The 17,216-nt window shown below is 46.1% G+C and overlaps 1 long non-coding RNA gene across 1 annotated transcript; it reads left to right on the top strand.

Annotated features, from left to right (window-relative positions):
- The first annotated feature begins 424 nt into the window (after positions 1–424).
- LOC125387180 lies at positions 425–15,273 on the top strand. Its single transcript, XR_007227738.1, has 2 exons — positions 425–1,860; positions 13,924–15,273. It is a non-coding gene; the product is annotated as an uncharacterized LOC125387180 (long non-coding RNA).
- The last annotated feature ends 1,943 nt before the right edge of the window (positions 15,274–17,216 follow it).

The following is a 17,216-nucleotide window of genomic DNA, read 5'->3' on the forward strand; positions in this document are numbered from 1 at the left end:
TCGTCGGAAACGTTTATCGTTCGTTCATCGATGGAATCGTTGCTTGATCACGGAGATCGCCTATGAATCGTTGAAATTACGCATCAAGCAACGAGTTCGTATATTCACCTCGAAATATTCTTTGCTCCAAAGCGATTTCTACTCCATAAAGACGCATCTGCAAACTTTCTCGCAACTTTCGCAATTTCTCGCGACTAATTCGGTTGTATCATTGGACTGGAATTTTTATTAAAGTTCGTCGGCAATTAGAAAAGATAAAGTCGATATATTTATAATAGCAGGCGTGGATCTTCGTGTCTCTATGGATCAACATCGATCTTACGAAGAGTCGCACGGATCCTGCGAATCTGCCATTTGTACGAAGGTTTCGCTAGAATTTTCCAAATTGCACGCCAACGCAGGACCATTAGCAATCGATGGAAAAATTAACGAGCACACACGTACGAAGGGAGTTCGGCGTTTCTAAACGACGTATGACGCATGTCGAACGGGTTATTGGCTTTCGGGCATTGGAGCGGGAAGTGCGGAGAATTCGTGGCGGCGCTAAAAGGAGCACGTAAGGCGAGGTAAGCAGCCGAGAACCTGGGATGAGGATCTTTTAAGCACCATGTCGCTATATTTAGGGCTCATCCTTATCTTCGACGACCCCTTCTAACCGCAGTTTTGAATTGCGGCGCGCGCACCGTCGCTAACCGCCGGTCCACATCGCTGGTGATTTCACGATGGGGTCGAAGGAAGGGGTTGCTCGTACGACAGAGACAGGTATACGGGACTGAAGGATGACAAGTTATAGGGAAGCAGGATAGAGGACAGGTGAACGCGGGGAGGTCGCGAGAATGGACGAAGATCGAGACATCGAGACGGAGGACGAACGGACGAAAAGGACGAAAGGGGGAGGGCGGAGGGAGAAGGATCGTCGGGCGAACGCCGGAGAAGAAGCGAACGCGACACGAAACATCGGGGGTAGAAGAAAGCCGACAGAGTGAAATAAAGACATAACGAGTTGGTGAAAAAGAGCAAGAACAAAGGATAATGGGGAAGGAAGGGAAGGAGGAAAGAGTGGAAGAGAAGCGAAGGGTGGGGTAGAGAGAAAGAGAGATTAGCTGGTAGGGGTAGGTAACCCAGCAAGTGGCCAGAGGTGAGAGAGTAGGATAGTCGGTGGTATAGAGAGACATGGGGGATGAAGCTGCTCATGGAGGAAAGGGTATAATGAAGCTGCGCGGGAGAGGTGGACGCTGGAGAGAGGTCGATGAAGAGAAGGGGTGAAGAACGGGCCGTAGAACGGAAAGAGAGGTTGGCAATGCGAGAACCAGCCGGAAGGAGAAAGAGGGTGAACGGTAGGGGTTGAGAGAGGGAAACGGAGGAGTATGTGACGCTCAGAATTCTGGTGGGAGCGCCAACCGGGGTGGGACAGACGAGTGGCGCGAAGAGAGAGGGGTGTAAAGAGGGGTTTGAACGAAGGGACAGAGCCATAAGAGGGTTGATGGTGGCCCGGGTTGGCCTCAGTAGCACAGTCGCGCGCCAAACTCTCGAAGGAAAGCACGTACTCGGTTCAACGCGCTTCCGCACCTACTATCTTCCAGCCAGATTTTTTCCCCCGTTCCCTCACTCTCACCACCTACGCATACTTTACCCTGCTCATCTTCCGCTTAACCTTTCAAAGGCATCTCACGATCCAGCAAACCGCCAGTAACTTATTCACCACCGATTTCTGGTCCAATCCACGCGCGATACTTTAGCCTGTGACTGCCGATAAACCGATGAGACCGATCGAAGATCAACCAAACGACGACGTCTGCCGACCAATTGCTCGCCGATCAAAACGAATAACGCCGGGGGATCAACGAATACGACTACCAGGTAATTCTCTTTTTCCGTATTATCGATATGACGTAACTTGGTCGATGATAGTGCCACCAAAGTATATAATCGTTCGTCGAATCACAATGGTCGTAGTAGCATCGTACGAAAACTGGAAAACGTTCGGGTGACGATTGTTTTTACTCCTTCGAATTAACAGGTACCATGCACCCTTGCTGTTTCGATTGTCTCGGAAACGGAAGTCGATACGGTGTTTATAAATAAACGCGAACTAGTCATACGTAATGGCCCGTCGACTAATCGAACGTAAATGAATGCTTTCTCTCGATAAGCAAATAACAATTTGTATACCGTGAATGTTGCAATCTGGCCGATTGAAACATCTCTTTGTTTGCCAATAAATGGTACTCCTTTCGCGTGAATATTTATCGATATCCATAACAGAGACAGGAAATTTCGCATAAAGCTGCGTGTGGTCACCCGATATCGATCTTTTCCGATAGCGCTATTAACAAGCACATCGTTTGATGTGGAATAGTTTGAAATTGGAATCGACAGATTCGGCGGCATCGTTCAGATAAAACTTTAATTCCGAGCTTTGTCGCCCGCAGCCGTGTGAGACTTTTTTTCGATCGTCAACGTACGGCAGATAATAAACGAGAGAGAAAATAGTTGACATTGTTCGGTTGATCAATTCCATCGAATGCTTGCTTCTTTTCCGTTCGATCGGCTTTGACGCGCGTTTAATCGTCTATCGTCGGATTTAATATTTATCGAGCAACCTCCCGCTTCGAATAAAAATAAAAGAGAGGGGGGAAAAAGAGGAGAACGGATGAAAAACAGACGAAAAAAAGAAAAAAGAACGAGAGAGAGAGGTTACAATGAACGGGCGCTTACAATGTGCGCTCGTTGTAACCGTAAAATAATCCGATACGGCAGGGTCGGTTTGACGATGCACAGCGGTTAAGCAGCGAATAATTATTGCGTTCCACTGAACAAGGCAAGTTCAACGCGTTCAGCGAAAAGCCTTCTCCGTGTATACTCGTGCAACACATATTTCCATTTTATTATGTTGGAGCCTTCGTGCAGGAATGCAGAGCGCCTGATCTGTTGAAACTACCTCCCTCTCTCTCTCTCTCTCTCTCTTTCTCTAGCGATAATCTGGATCTATCTCGTAAACAGTAAGCTAACGATATTCTTGTTGATACAGATAGAATATTGGCATATCATCCGGGAAATTATGAGTACATGTGTAGACATCAACGTGTATGTATCATATTTGGACGTGTGTTGCCGCGTAAATTGCGCAACACGATGTCATTGACGTTCGTCAAACATAATTATGTCTCATCGGTGTATTGGTTCACGACGCCGGAAGCACGGAGCTTGCTGTCGCCAAGCATCGTTAAACAATTTCATCGATGTGTTGTTCACGCGTACGTATACTTGTTTTCCGGGAATTAATTACTTCGTAAAATACTCTGGCTACAACGAGATATAGTTTGCCGCGACCGTACCCTACCGGAAAGGTTACGAACGCTTCTCGATCGGACTCGAACGCCGGGGGACTGGCCAGATCGTCCGAGGGTGTTAACGTCCCCGCTAACGGGATTAAATGCCAATTAGGTTCTTAGCACCGCGAGATTGCATGGCACGCCGAACTTTTAATTCGATAAGTATCCATTAACGACCGGACCAGACAGGGAACCGAAGAACGAGCAACGGAGAAAGAGAGGCGCGATAATCGAACTCGGGTAACAAGTATAATATATCGACGAGAGTCATGGAGAATCTATAACGCCTAGTAAATAGGATCTAGTGGTCGTTTCAAATGCCACGAATGATCGATTACCACGTGCAACTATCGTATCACGCGGAAAACATAGCGACGGATCAAATTTTCCGTATCCCTTTTATCCCCGAGAGGAGAACAGGCGGTTGAATGATACGGTAAAGTCGAACGAAATCCGTTTTCACAGCCAAAGAACCATGATCCAGCGAGTGTCTGACGCAATTCTAGAAGATACCGAGAGTGTACGTTGCAACGGGATCGAATCTGGTAATGGAAATCGAATTTAGTTGGAAATCCCGCTTATCGAGAGACGGAAATAAATAAGGGCACGAATTTAAATGGATCCCGACGGATTCAACTACGTATCGGTAGTAGTACATCGCAAAAGAAACAACGTCGTGTTCGTTCTGTTTGAGAAATGGAAGGAAAAATGTTGTTCGTGTTTACTTGGAACAGAATTTTGCGATTAAATTAACGATGAAAGCATCAGCGTGCAGCCCGACAGTCCCCGCGAGACGCGTCAATTTCCGCGCTCATCAGGATAAAACGATGCTCCTCGTTTCATTCTTCGTATCTCCGTGTTTTCTACGACTGTCGGTCTCAAAGTTTCCGGTGTAAAACCCGCGCCATCGCGGCTGTAAAAGTACATTTAAACTCGACGTAATTTATTTTACGTCATTTCGCGTATAACCCGTCACCCTTCCGCCCTGCTGTCTCTCCCATCTTCCGCCTCTTTTTCAAGGTTTTCCTTTTCCCTCTCGGGCAGTGCGTAAAGAACAAAGTATACTGGCGATTTCGCGGCACACAACCAAGTATCAACTAGTTGACCATCTAGCGATTTACACTGCAACTTTCCTCTACGAATCTCATACAACAACGCTGTTCGTCCCCTCGTTACACGCTTTTACACTTCTCGCTTTACTCGAGCTTGATTTTTTCGACGAGAAACTAGCTCAGCGAATTACGCGACGGTCGTGTCGAAGCTGTATATTCCTGTTTCGCAACTACGCCGACCGATTTCCCAACGGCGGTGAATCGATACTCGATAGCCAGGATACGGTACAGGATGTCGTAAGAATTCGAGTAGATTTTAAGAGTGAAATCGACGGTACGATACGATTAATACGATCCACAAGCAGGCTGCGACGAAAAAAGAAATACAAGACGTCGCCGGCTTAATCTTCACCCCTTAACGAGGCAGACCAACCAGAATCCTTGAGAATCTGAAACATCGTTTAAGGAAATCTTGCCTTAAGTCGAGCACCGTAACGTTTAACGCAATTGGGGCTCATTTAAAAATCCCATCAAAAATGTACTTGGAAATATCTGTGTGCTGCCGAGTTCTCTCGATCCTCTCCATCTCTTTCTCTCTCTTCGCTCGCTGACACTGTATCAACCCTCCGGGGCTATTTCTGCGGCCCTACGCTCCCACTTTCTCACCCACCCTTTTCCTTGATCCTGACCATCCCCCTTCTTTCGTCGTTTCTCTTCAGCTCCTCATCGCGCGATCTTCCTTCGTTCTTCCCTTTTTTCCCTTCCACTTTTTTCCCGCCTCCTTTTGCTTCTATTTTACGCCTCTCGAGCTGACGAACCTCGAGTAGAGCCCGAGATACCAGCGGGAGGGGGCGGGGGAGGGCGGCGAAGGGAAGCGGCAGAGGCGGCGTGGCAGGGGCGGCTGATTGGATTGTAAGCTCAATTTACACTACCTTCGGTTTCCAGGTTTCTTTTTTGCGAAACGACGCGACGCAAGCCCAATCGCCGAGTCGCGCCGAGCCAGAGCCACGCTTCCGCGAGCTGTTTCATAAAGTTAGAGTTTCGAGCGTGGTCGAGCGAACGCACTCGCACGCGTGCAAGCGAGCAAGCGAGCTACGAGTAAGAGAGCTATAGTACGACGAGACGATGGATAACAAAGCGTCGTTATAATGACCGGGACTACGAAGAAACTTTCGACAAAGTGAAATTGAGCGTGCATGATATTTCACGAAGTTACCGTTTCTCTTCAGCGAAACGTTTCGTTGTACCAGCGTCGGAGTTCGTTTCTTCTTTTTTTTTCTTTTTTATTTTTTTCTTTCCTATCTCATCTTTTTGTTTTCGTTAGAACGTACCCGCTGGAGTACGACCGAGATACTTTTCAATATTCCGGTCAAATTTTCGTGCGTTTCGGCCAAGAGAATCGACCAAAAAACTAAAGCGTGCTCGCTAACGAATCCATTGTTCGCGTAATACGTTTCCGCGATCCGTCTAATTTGCCTCGATGACGCTGCCGATGTCGCGCCGGCCATCGACGATTAGACAGCCGGAGTTGTCTTTTTCGCGAGAAACAAACGGGAGCAAACAAAGTGGAAGCGAAGCGCATACGTAAAATAAAACGACGAAAAAAGAAAGGACAGCACGTATAGAGAGTCACGCGCACGTAGAAAAATTGGAAACCGATAGGAAGGGTCTGGCTCGTGCGAGATGCACGAATGATTTCCACCGTGAGAGGCAACCTGGCCTCGTAGCTCGTTCGATGGAAACACCAGCTACAAATCAGAGACAGTGGAAAGAACGAAATGAAAAGGAACGGATACCTATTCTAATAGTGCAGCCCACGAACCACGGTGAACAGTTTTTTCCGTTTCCGTTCGACCGATATTATCTTGAATTGGTGCACGGGCTGCACCAATACCATCCAGAAATCCGCCATAGAAATTAATTTGCAAGGATATCCGATGTCACGACACGGCGGTTTGTTGTCGTCCTTCTTTATTTTCGCTTTGTAATAAAACGCTCCTCTGACCACTGGATATTTGCACGAAATACTCGAACTACTCGTAGGATGGCGGGTGAGTGATGCGTGAGCGCGAATCACGAACGAAATCATCGAAAATGCGACAAGAAAAGAATATTTAAATCACGGTGAATGTGAATCCTGAGGAGATTCCGACGTTGTCACGGGTGGACCTATTTGCTAAAATTCTTCGTCATGGATACGGACGAGAGAAGATTGTTACAACGTTCGTTCGAATGGAAAGAGAAATCCGACGGGAATGCAATATGGATTCGGATCGATTTTTAGAGCTTGAGAAGCTCGAGGCGAAAGCTACGACAGTGTCGACTTCGAGACGTTCGGTTATTAAACTGTAATAACGATGGACGAAGTGTGGACGCAGGAGTAACGATAGAAGAGGAAGAACAAATAGGCCGCGCCTGCATCTTGTGATCAATTAACCCTACGGTATGATTCTTAAAACAACGAGCGTTACGTGGGAACTTTCAACGGTCACGTCGTAACCATCACCATGAACTATAGCTGGACTTAACGGTACAATATATATGGTATATTCTAATTAGAAAACTAGCAACAAGATTAGTCACGATAATGAATATATAATTCGTTAGTATCGTATTCGCAAACGGTAAACATTCTCAAATTTTGCAACTTCAATTTCACTGAAACGATGGGCTCAAGCTGGGTCGTTAAAATCAAAATATTCGTCTTCGATTCCCCTTCGAATGTTCGACGAATCGAACGATAAGTTACGTACTGCGAACGATTCCTTCGAAGCGAAAGAACGAGCTCTATATCAGGTTTTAGACACGGCCGCGTCGAAACGCGCGTTAAAGGGAAGAGAGGGTGGCGAGACCGAGAATCGATAAAATCCCCTCGACAGGGGCTCGGAGGACGCGTCTCTCGGGCGATGTAGACGCGATCATCGGACGCGACTCGCGCCTCCTATATTTTCTGGTAAAGACAGGCAACGATTACCCCTGGTGCGAACGTAATTACGGTACGAACGAGGCACCGGCCGGAAACTTACATGTAAATTGATGCTTAAAGCTCGATCCTGCCCGTCAATCCCTCAGCTAGATTAGAAAAAGCAAGCAGCCTCTTACATGGTTCACTAGTCAGCAGGGTTAGGGGACAAGGAAGCACAGGCGGGTGGAAAGGGGTGGAAAGAGAATGGAAAGTCGAAGGCAAATAGACGACGGAGGAAGAGCAAAGGTACACACCGACGTGGCTGGAGCGTGGATACTTGGATACTCGGACGATTCGGTGGTTTGGATCGATAATCAAACGGAGTGAAGCGGAGGATCGCGCCGACGCCCCTAATTTTCCGCGAGCAGATGCAACGACGCGTTTAAGCGTCGAGGTCGTTACGAATCGGTCGCTGGAACGATTTATACAGGGGAGGAAGATTCGTCGAGGGTTGGCGAGGATATGACGAGTTTCATATTTTTCACGTCTTAAACTATTTACGACACGCGGCATGACGATACCGTTCGAAACGCCGCGATTTTTCGTCGAGGGTGAATTAAAATAAAATAGCAAAGGAGAGAACGTTTCCATTACAAGGTACTCTTTTGCAAACGAACCTGATTTTAAAACCGATCGAACAGGGGCGTGTATCTACCTTTCGTTAAAGCTCGCTTTATTGGATTTCATTTAGAAAGTTTTGTTGCACGTAGTTTCGTGCATAAATCACGGATGTTTTAATTCGGCAGATACCATCGCTTCGTACAAATATTATTGTCATTCGAACGAGCGGCTTTGGTAAATATAAATTATTTCAGTTTACATTTCCAATTCAAATATTTCAGTTCGTTAATAAAAATTCATTGATCCTGAAAACAAATTAAACAAGATCCCCGATATTCCGCGTGACGTACGTATCCGCGGGGCTCCGGGGAAAAAAGTTTCGCCGAAATAAAACGTCGTTTCCAACCTGAATTTCCAATTCTTCCACCTGCTATCATATGTTTATAAACGTACACCGTATTATCCATTTAACGACGATCCTCTAGCCTCGTGAAGCAACAAAATATAAGAAGTTATTTTTATCGCGACTTCGTGCGACCGTTTACGCACCACTTACACGGTCGAGGGACTTGCGAGATTTCTCGATCTCAGTCATGCAAATGTTTGCGAATTTGGTAATACGCCGAGATGTCACGGGATATTTTCTCCTATGGAAACGTTCAAAGAAACGATCCCTAATAACATTTGGCGAAATATCGTTGACAAGATGCGGCGCGACATCCAACGGTTCACCTTATATCGTACAGTCGGCAAACATCCAACGATTCGTTGCCTCCGAGGATGCACATATTCCCCGATCCTATCTGGGAATACGCGCGTCTATCTTCGTTTACGTATTTTCCTGCCGATGGAAAGGGGATTGGCAGAGTCGTGAAAGGAACCGTGAAAGGCCCGTGAAGACGGTCTGAGGTCTCTTTCGAATACGGGATCAACGTTGAATTCAGAGAATGATTGATTTCAGTCTATGGAATTCCGTGGTCGATTGCAACGGCGTATTTCTTTTCCGTCTAGATAAATAACACACACACACACACACTCACAGTCGAGAGGCGTTCGTTCGCAATTAAGACGCGTATAGAAGCGAAGAGGAAAACAGGGATCAAAAGGAGGAGGCGCGAAATCAACGCTGAACGCAACGCGAATTTCCGTTCGAAATAACGTTGTCCAATACGAGAGGTTCCATCCGCGAAGGCGAAATCGGATTTACCGGATTTGTTATGCTCATGAAATGCGAAAATCGAGATGCGTACAGGCGACGCGGCTCTCATCGCCGGCGTCACCCACTTGCCCGCGCGTATATTAAATCAATTTGCCGTGGGAAACTACCGGCAGCGCAGGTTTTTTTCGACGGACATTAACGTTTCCCTTCTCTCCCGCTTTCTGTCGGTCGTAGCCGCGAAAGCGAAGAGAATCCAGGTATCGGACAAGCGGTTCGTGATTCGATGGCGACGCGAAACGAGCAATAAAACCGCGAGCGCGGATTTCTCGCGGAACTTCCTCTCCGCGTATCATATACGGATCGAGGCAATGAACTTGCCGCTGTTTGTACGGACTTGCAAGTTTTCGTATCGTGTACATGCCGCCGGCGGTCCCGACACGTTCGATCGATCGAGAGAAACTGAGATAAATGAAGGAATCGAGGGAAAAGCGAACCGTGACGAGACGATGCGTCTGCGGCTAGAAAAAGGGAATTAACTCTCGCCTGGTCTATTAACGTAATGAAAAGAAACCGTTTCCGGAGCTGTTACGTTCGACGTAACGTTATACGGTTTTAAGTGAAATATCCCCCAAAAAAGGAGAACAAAAAAGGAGGAACGATGGAGAGAAGAAAGGAAATCCCAGTACGATTTAATGCCTTCCATCTTTCGTCGAATTCCAAACTCTGTCGCAATTAAAGTTTCCGGAGATCGTTTCGATAGCGGCCAACGAATACGATATAACGATATCTGGACTTAGGGGAAACGATCTCCAGACATTGGGCCGACCCACGAATCCTCATTCTCCTGGCGATCGCAGCGAAACGCTACGAGGATCGTTTACGAAAAGCGGTCGAAATAGTGGTGGTAGTAACGGTTAATACCAGACGTACGGAGAGATGGAGAAAGACAGAAGGAGAGAGAGAAAGAGAGAGAGAGTGGGGGGGGGGGAAGAAGTGAAATTGAGCAAGAAAAAAATGAAATTTCTTGGTAATGGGCCGTGATAGCGGTCCGTGGGAAAACCGGTTACGATCAAATTAGAGACGAAGCCTCGAAATGTTGTAAAATTTTATTTTACACCCCGGAAGGCAATACGACCGGGTCCATGGGCACGGCATCTCGTCCTTACGGGAGGTGGCGCGGCTTGAACGAGGGGTGGTGGTGCTGCGTGCACATCTGCAGATACCGTTAGTGGTTGAAAATGTGGTTGCACAGCGAGAAACAGCGAAATTGCTGGGCTAAGTTAACAGGGTGGACCTGGTATTAACGACAATGTAAATACGCCAAACGTTTGACGTTAAACTAGGTTTGATTCTGCTGTTGCACCTCTACCACGCTCGACCGATTTACCCCGAGCTTGGTAGTTTGATCTCGTCGCGCCACGGTAGAATACTGTCTACGCGTTGACGCGTACCGCCACCTCTTACCGGCATTCTATGCTTCCCCGTTTTACCGTGCGTTCTACATACGCGTACGGACATACACAGTAACACATATACGTACACGCAGCCGCACACAGACGAAGCTCGTGCATTTCAACGCTCTCTAGCATTGGATTGCGGTTGAAGCAGGGCATAGGTGCTTGGCTCGTGGCACAGACTGCTCGAATATATCTGGCGGTAACGCGAATAGGCGCGGGTATTCTGTGTGAGCCTAGGCTGCAGACGCACGTGAGCTACACTGCAGGGATCGTATTCAGGTAAATACCTCTCCATATAACGGGTGCACATAAAGGAGAGGGTACATGGGGTATGAAGAGAGGAGTGAAGCAGATAGCGCCCGGATAATAGCGGAGAACCATCCGCCAGAAAATCTCTTCCAGTGGATATAGCAGTACGGGGAGCTGCAAGGAAGAACGGAGCTGCAGGGAGGAAGAGTAGGTAGCATGGGAGGAAGGGATCGTAATATAATGGATATACGCGGTGCCTTCATGCAATGCATACTAAGCTCGTCTGACCGTTCGAGTAGGTAAGCCTGCCAGCCTGGATGGTGCAGCATCGTGTTTTTTGGTCTCGACGTTGCCTTGTGCATGGTTGCTACCAGTCACGATTAAACCGCAAACCACCTGCGCCAACTCGGCAAATCGCTTCGGGATTAAGTTATCCGATTGGACCTGGTAATTGGTATCATTTGCCGAGTAACCGCTTTCTTGGTCTCTTCCTTTGAGGATTCGAAGGTTTAAGGTTTCAACGAGAGAAAGAGAGACAGACAGACAGCTAGAGAGAGACAGAGAGAATGAGAGAGAGAGTCTTAATGGTGGTTTGCGCGACGAAGCCCTTCCACGGAGGTGATGTAGATGTTAAAAAGATGATCGCGACGATGTCTGCATCCGGGAGGTTACGAAATCTTCGCCAGCCACGATCGTCAATTTAATTACGGTTTAATCCGGCCGATGAGTAAAGCGTTTCGAAATTTATAGGTGTTATAACGTTGCCGCTCGAGGAACGATGATAATCCTTCAGAGTGCGGAGAACTATTTTCCAGCTGTATAAATCGATGCTCGAAATCGGATTTATATTAAACGGAACGGCGCGCAACGTGGCCGCGGACGGTTTCATCAATCGCATCGAACTGTCCTGTCACGGTTCCATTATCGTTTGTATCCAATTTCAAGATCTATTGGATCCAATGAATCATTAAGCGAGTATTCAATCTGCATCGTATAAACAATTAACCGCGTTTCCGGCACGCGCCGTCCCGGATTCGCTGATCGACCGAATGGACGATAGTATTCCTGTCGTTGTTCGAAATAGCTAGTCCCTTGAATCGCGTCCAAATCGGAACGATACTCTTAAAACGTGACGATTGCCAACCGATCAAGTTAAACGGAAACGGACGAGCCGTAGCGCGATTCGAAAATTCCCTATCGAACACTCTTTTTTTATCTTTTTTTTCCCCCTCTCGCGCGTGAAACTCGCGATAGTTCACTGCAGGTTCGTAATTAACGTGGGATCGCGGTCCAGGTGACCGGTACTATAAATGAATCATCGAGAGAGCCGCAATCGAATTTTCGAGGTCGTAGTTCGCGGGCAAATCCGAAACAGATCGGTCCCCGCTGTAAATTCGTTAAATAGCCGCACGCACGATGGTTGAACTGTGTGTACAATTCACCTAGTTTATTCGCAAAAATTACCGCTTAAGCCCACGGATAAAATGATACTAAACGACCGTTGATCCCGTTAAGCTCTCTACCCGTAGCCTGTACTATGCGCGTGTATGTGTATCCGGCGGTATATACCAGTTTATGTACAACCCACTCTATGCTTTAGCTGGATCTGGTACTCTCGAACAAATAGATACAATTGCTCCATCTCCAGCATCTCTCTTTTTTTTTTTTCTCTCGTATATGTATATATATATCTCGTATATATATATGTATATATGTATACCCTACTATTTCTCGTTTTTTTTTTCTTTCTCCAGGGCTCCATCTCTTTTCCCATTCTTCCAGTACGTTCTCGTTATCGGGGTGATATTTCAGTTAACGGGCTTAACGGAAGCGATCTCTAACTGCTTGGGCAGAGAGTTTTTCGCGAAACGGTTTACAGGATCAGCGCTAGGCTCTGTGAAGTCACGAAAACAGGAAAACGGCCGGTCGATGCGAGGGAATTGATGGCTGCGTCGCGCCGCCTTCACGGGTAGTTAAACTTAACGCCTATTTACGCAAAAGCAACGAAAATTAACATGGCGTGTTTCGCGTTTCGGTCAAAACGACCGACTCGAATTCGAACGAGCCACCTGCCGCGAATCGATAATTGTCCGAGAGTAATGTTTCGTCGTTACGCGATTCTAGAGGCTTCGAAAGTTAATTGCCGGAAAAATTGCTCGTTTTCGCGATGTCCGCCGCACACGGTGACTTTGCGATTGGAATTTTTCAACGTTAAACGTGACACGCGATTCCGATTAATTGAGAAAGAATTAAGAACGAAGAATAGAGCGCGGGTATTTAACGTTCTGCTCGCGTCCTGCAGTTTCTCCTTTGGTCCCCTGTCAACGGTATCCAACGCAGCCCATACTCAAAGTCATCGAGAACTTAATTTAGAGAGAATTCCGTCCCTAGTCACTCTCTTTGCGGAGTAAGTGCGAGGAAATTGACGTCCGCCGCTTAAGAAACTTTGACGCGACCTTTAATTGGAAAACGCAATGAAGCCGGAAATGGAAATCGATCCTCGTTCTCACTTTGGTAAAAATTTGTTGAACAGTTCGAGTACGAAAAGTCTTTCGACATTATTTCTTCCCGTCTTTTTGCAATAGCATTGTTCGAAAATCGAAATCCGTAAGAGGAGCATTTTATCTGTGTTATAATCTCTTCGATCTTCACCGATACGATATTATAATCAAATGAAATTCATTATTAACGCATTCAATAATCAAACCGTATTAAATCACTCAATTACGGAACTAATTGTATATTAGCGAAATTAATTTCGTTAATAAAAGCGTCGCTATAAACTGTCAGTACCTCGCGTTATTATGATAATTGTGCCTGTCTAGACACTTTTCTTTTAGTCGTACGGTTTTCTGACGTATTATACCTGAAACGTTCTCATAGAATTATGTAAATTCCTTTTTATGCTGAAGATTTAACTGATTCTGCATCGTAATATTAAAACGATACGATACCATAACATTCGTTTCAACGTAATAATCCGATGAACTCAAAGAGAATATTTACGCACAGATACAAAAGCCTGAGACTCGAAAGAAAACCTAGCAGATATCACTATTGCGAAATCGCGATTTTAAGATTACTTTCCGATCGAATATTTCCAAATACACGTCGATAACAGACGACGATTTTGGCTTTACCGAAGGTGTTGGAGTATCTCGAAGGGGAAGCCAGAAATCGGGTCAGATCGATTCGTGCCCTCAGAGATCAGACGAAACAGCGTGTTGCGTGAAACTCGATGATACCGCCTTACGCCCACGGCTCTTTGCTCATCCAATAATTGCGATACGCTTGGCAATCAGCCGCAAGACAAACTGAAACTTGCGACGAGACACGAGTTGACGTCGATACGTGTTCATGCGTGCCGCGGGAAACAATCGTCGAACTTGAGACATCTATATGGGAATACCCAAGGAACTTTAATTTATATCAAGACTATCGATTAGAATATTCGATTTCGAAATTATTTACGATATTCGTGATCTAAGAATAATTAATAATTTATATCATCTTAATTCTACCGTAAGAAATAATATTTAACGTGTAAATCGAAAGAAATATCGTCCGTTTCCATTTACGTAACGTGCCTGTTCCATGGTTGACTCGCACCACTGCGACCAGTTTAATCACGGGGTCGACGTCTCACGGTATGTCAGGACAGTGGAAACGCAAACTCCCGCCGAGGAGACGGTCAGGACGTATCTCTTTGCCGCGAACGAAACGCATCAGGATATCTAAATTCATTACCGGTTGTTTCGCGAAGTTTAATTAAATAAGAAACTTGGAAGGATCTTTTGTTCGGCCGGCGACGAGAGAGAAACAGAGGAGGAAGGTAACAACGAGGAAATGTTGAACGAAGCTGGAAGAAGAATAAGAATGACAAAGAAGAAGAAGAAGTAGAAGAAGAAGAAGAAGAAGAAGAAGGAAAAGAAGAAGAGGAAAATTGAAGGAGAGCGTGGGAAGATGGATGCCAGGATAATCGACAAAGTAGAAATTGTTCGTCGATCGTTCAACGCGAAAGATTAACGCGTTGTTATATGGGATATTTATGCCATGTGCACATATTATTTCCTTTTTCTTTTACGCTGCTGTTGCGTAGCTATCGATCGATAAGAACTTCAGCCGCAAGCGGTTTCCGTAACGTAACGGATACATAAACATGCATAGTTATGCGAGGAATTCAAATAAACGTTCGACGCTGGCAATCTGGAAAAAAGCACGCGCTCCTTTTCCACGCCCATATACCATCGGGGATCGCAAACTTTCACAATTAGCACAACGTAATTTCGAAGCGGGCCCTTGCACGCGCTTTCGTCCACTTATTCAAGGCATTGTTACCATGTTCTTCCTTTGCTTTACCAGCGACACTGCAATTTCTCGAATTGCAAAAATCATGTTACCCGCGGCTAACTTATTAAAACGTTTCCGTCAGCGAACTCGGTTAATAACGACCAGCGGCTGCGCGAGCAAATAAAATTCTTGACGAATAGAAAAACATGTTTTGTCGTTCGTCTGTTTGTCCAGCGTTTAAACTACGGCGCTTTTTAATATTGCCTTTTTGTTCCTTTCGTTTTAATATTTCACTGCGACGTTCTTTCCACTCCACTTTCTTTTCTATTTCATCGTTACCGCGTGCAGAATGTTCACATTACATATTCCTGTTCCAATTCACATATCCGATCGATCAGCTATATTCAATTATACAATTACAACGTTGTTAATTAGCGATACCTAAGAAATACGCTTATTTTTCATCGTGCCGAAACACAAACACGGTATTTAGACACTCGGATATTTTAGTACGATTAACCAACAAACTTGTGATTCTTTTAATAACTTCTCCTGGTATTGTTTACCACATTAACTACCACGATGTATTTTCGCAATATATTATATCAAAATAGCTGCATAATCTGCGTCATAAACACGTGTCAAATTCACACGATCCGCGTCAGGAATATGACTCGATACATTAGCAGCGTTAACAACTTTTAACAAGTTCAGCAAATTAACCTGATAGCCGCGTGAATAAACCCCGACGATCCCCATCGAACTATATTTATTTATAAAAACTAAATCTCTTTTATTTTCGATTGAAGCAACCGACTCGTGACGATCCTAGAATTCAATTGCGACGCCTAATTTTGAAAACGAGTTCATCGAATTCACGCGTGTGCCTCTAATTTCGAGCGGACAGCTACCGGCCCCGTCGTGAGCCTGACGAGTTCCCAAAAGTTTTCCTGTCGTGCAGCTGCACGCAAGTTTGGTCCGTACGCGGTTACGTCCGAACAATGACGTTAGGAAGGAGGAGAACAGTCGAGGGAAGGCTGTCAGATGGCGAGCCAGTGATAGCTGTACGGTTGGGTTTCGCGCGGTGCTGTATGGGCGGCCACACACAATGTGCGCGCGTGTACAATTGTGTGCGCGATTGCCTGGTCGCGAGCGCGTACCGACCGACCGACGAGACGACTACGACGAATCGTATCTCGAACGGAAGGCGCAACGTCGTCCATTGTTACACTCGGGGCTGCGACGTTTGACATCGACGACGTTTCCTTCGCGCTTTAAACAAACCTATTCCGCTATCACCGCGCCTCGCTTACTCTTGCCATTCCCTTATTATCAGCCAGACATTCTGTACCACTAATCTACGCAACGTTTCGCAATCGGAATTACGTGAAAAATTTTATCTCGTTTTCAATGTTTTGAATTCACGTTACGAAAGGCTGATTGGTTACTGGTTTAAGAATCGCAAGACTGGTTACATTTAAAAACGATAAAGGAAGAGATTTACGGAGACTCTTCTACTCTCGGAGAGAAGATCTTCTTAATCCGCTCCTATTCCCATTGACCGATTCGATTTCACGAGGTTCATCCCACGAGCTCTCCCCATCGTTCTCTGTTGCGATACGAAAAGGTTCCAAGAACATCGATCCTCGTAGCTGAAAGATTTCCTTCGATAAAATTCATTTCCAAAGAAATATCCGAGAAATGTGCCCCTCTAGCAATCAGTGGCCGATGGCGACCGAGAAATTCGCCTGACAGGCAACGCTTGGATAGTACGGCGAGCATCAGACAGAGAGAAAAGAAGGCCGTACAGTGCTCTGTACGGCCTCCCGTTACTTTCCACTCGGCCACCCCTTTCAAACGTAATTTTATTTCTCCGATTTTAAGCGACGCTCCAGCCCCTAATTTCGTTAAATGAGTTGTTTGCTAACACGGTTAAATTTGCGAGCAGTCGTCCAGGCAAGCGGACGAGCAGGCAGACAGGCGAGCGTTTTCCTGCCTAACATCCCCGCCGATCATCGGCCGGGTCCACCAACCATTTAGTAACGAACCGGCCGACAGGGTCTCGTACGGGTAATGGTTTGACATGGTTATTGACGTTTCAGGCCGAAATCTAATTATTTGATATACGTGCTTGTCTGCCGTCACTGT

Source organism: Bombus terrestris, chromosome 2, assembly GCF_910591885.1.
Source record: "Bombus terrestris chromosome 2, iyBomTerr1.2, whole genome shotgun sequence".
Taxonomy (NCBI): Eukaryota; Metazoa; Arthropoda; class Insecta; order Hymenoptera; family Apidae; genus Bombus; species Bombus terrestris.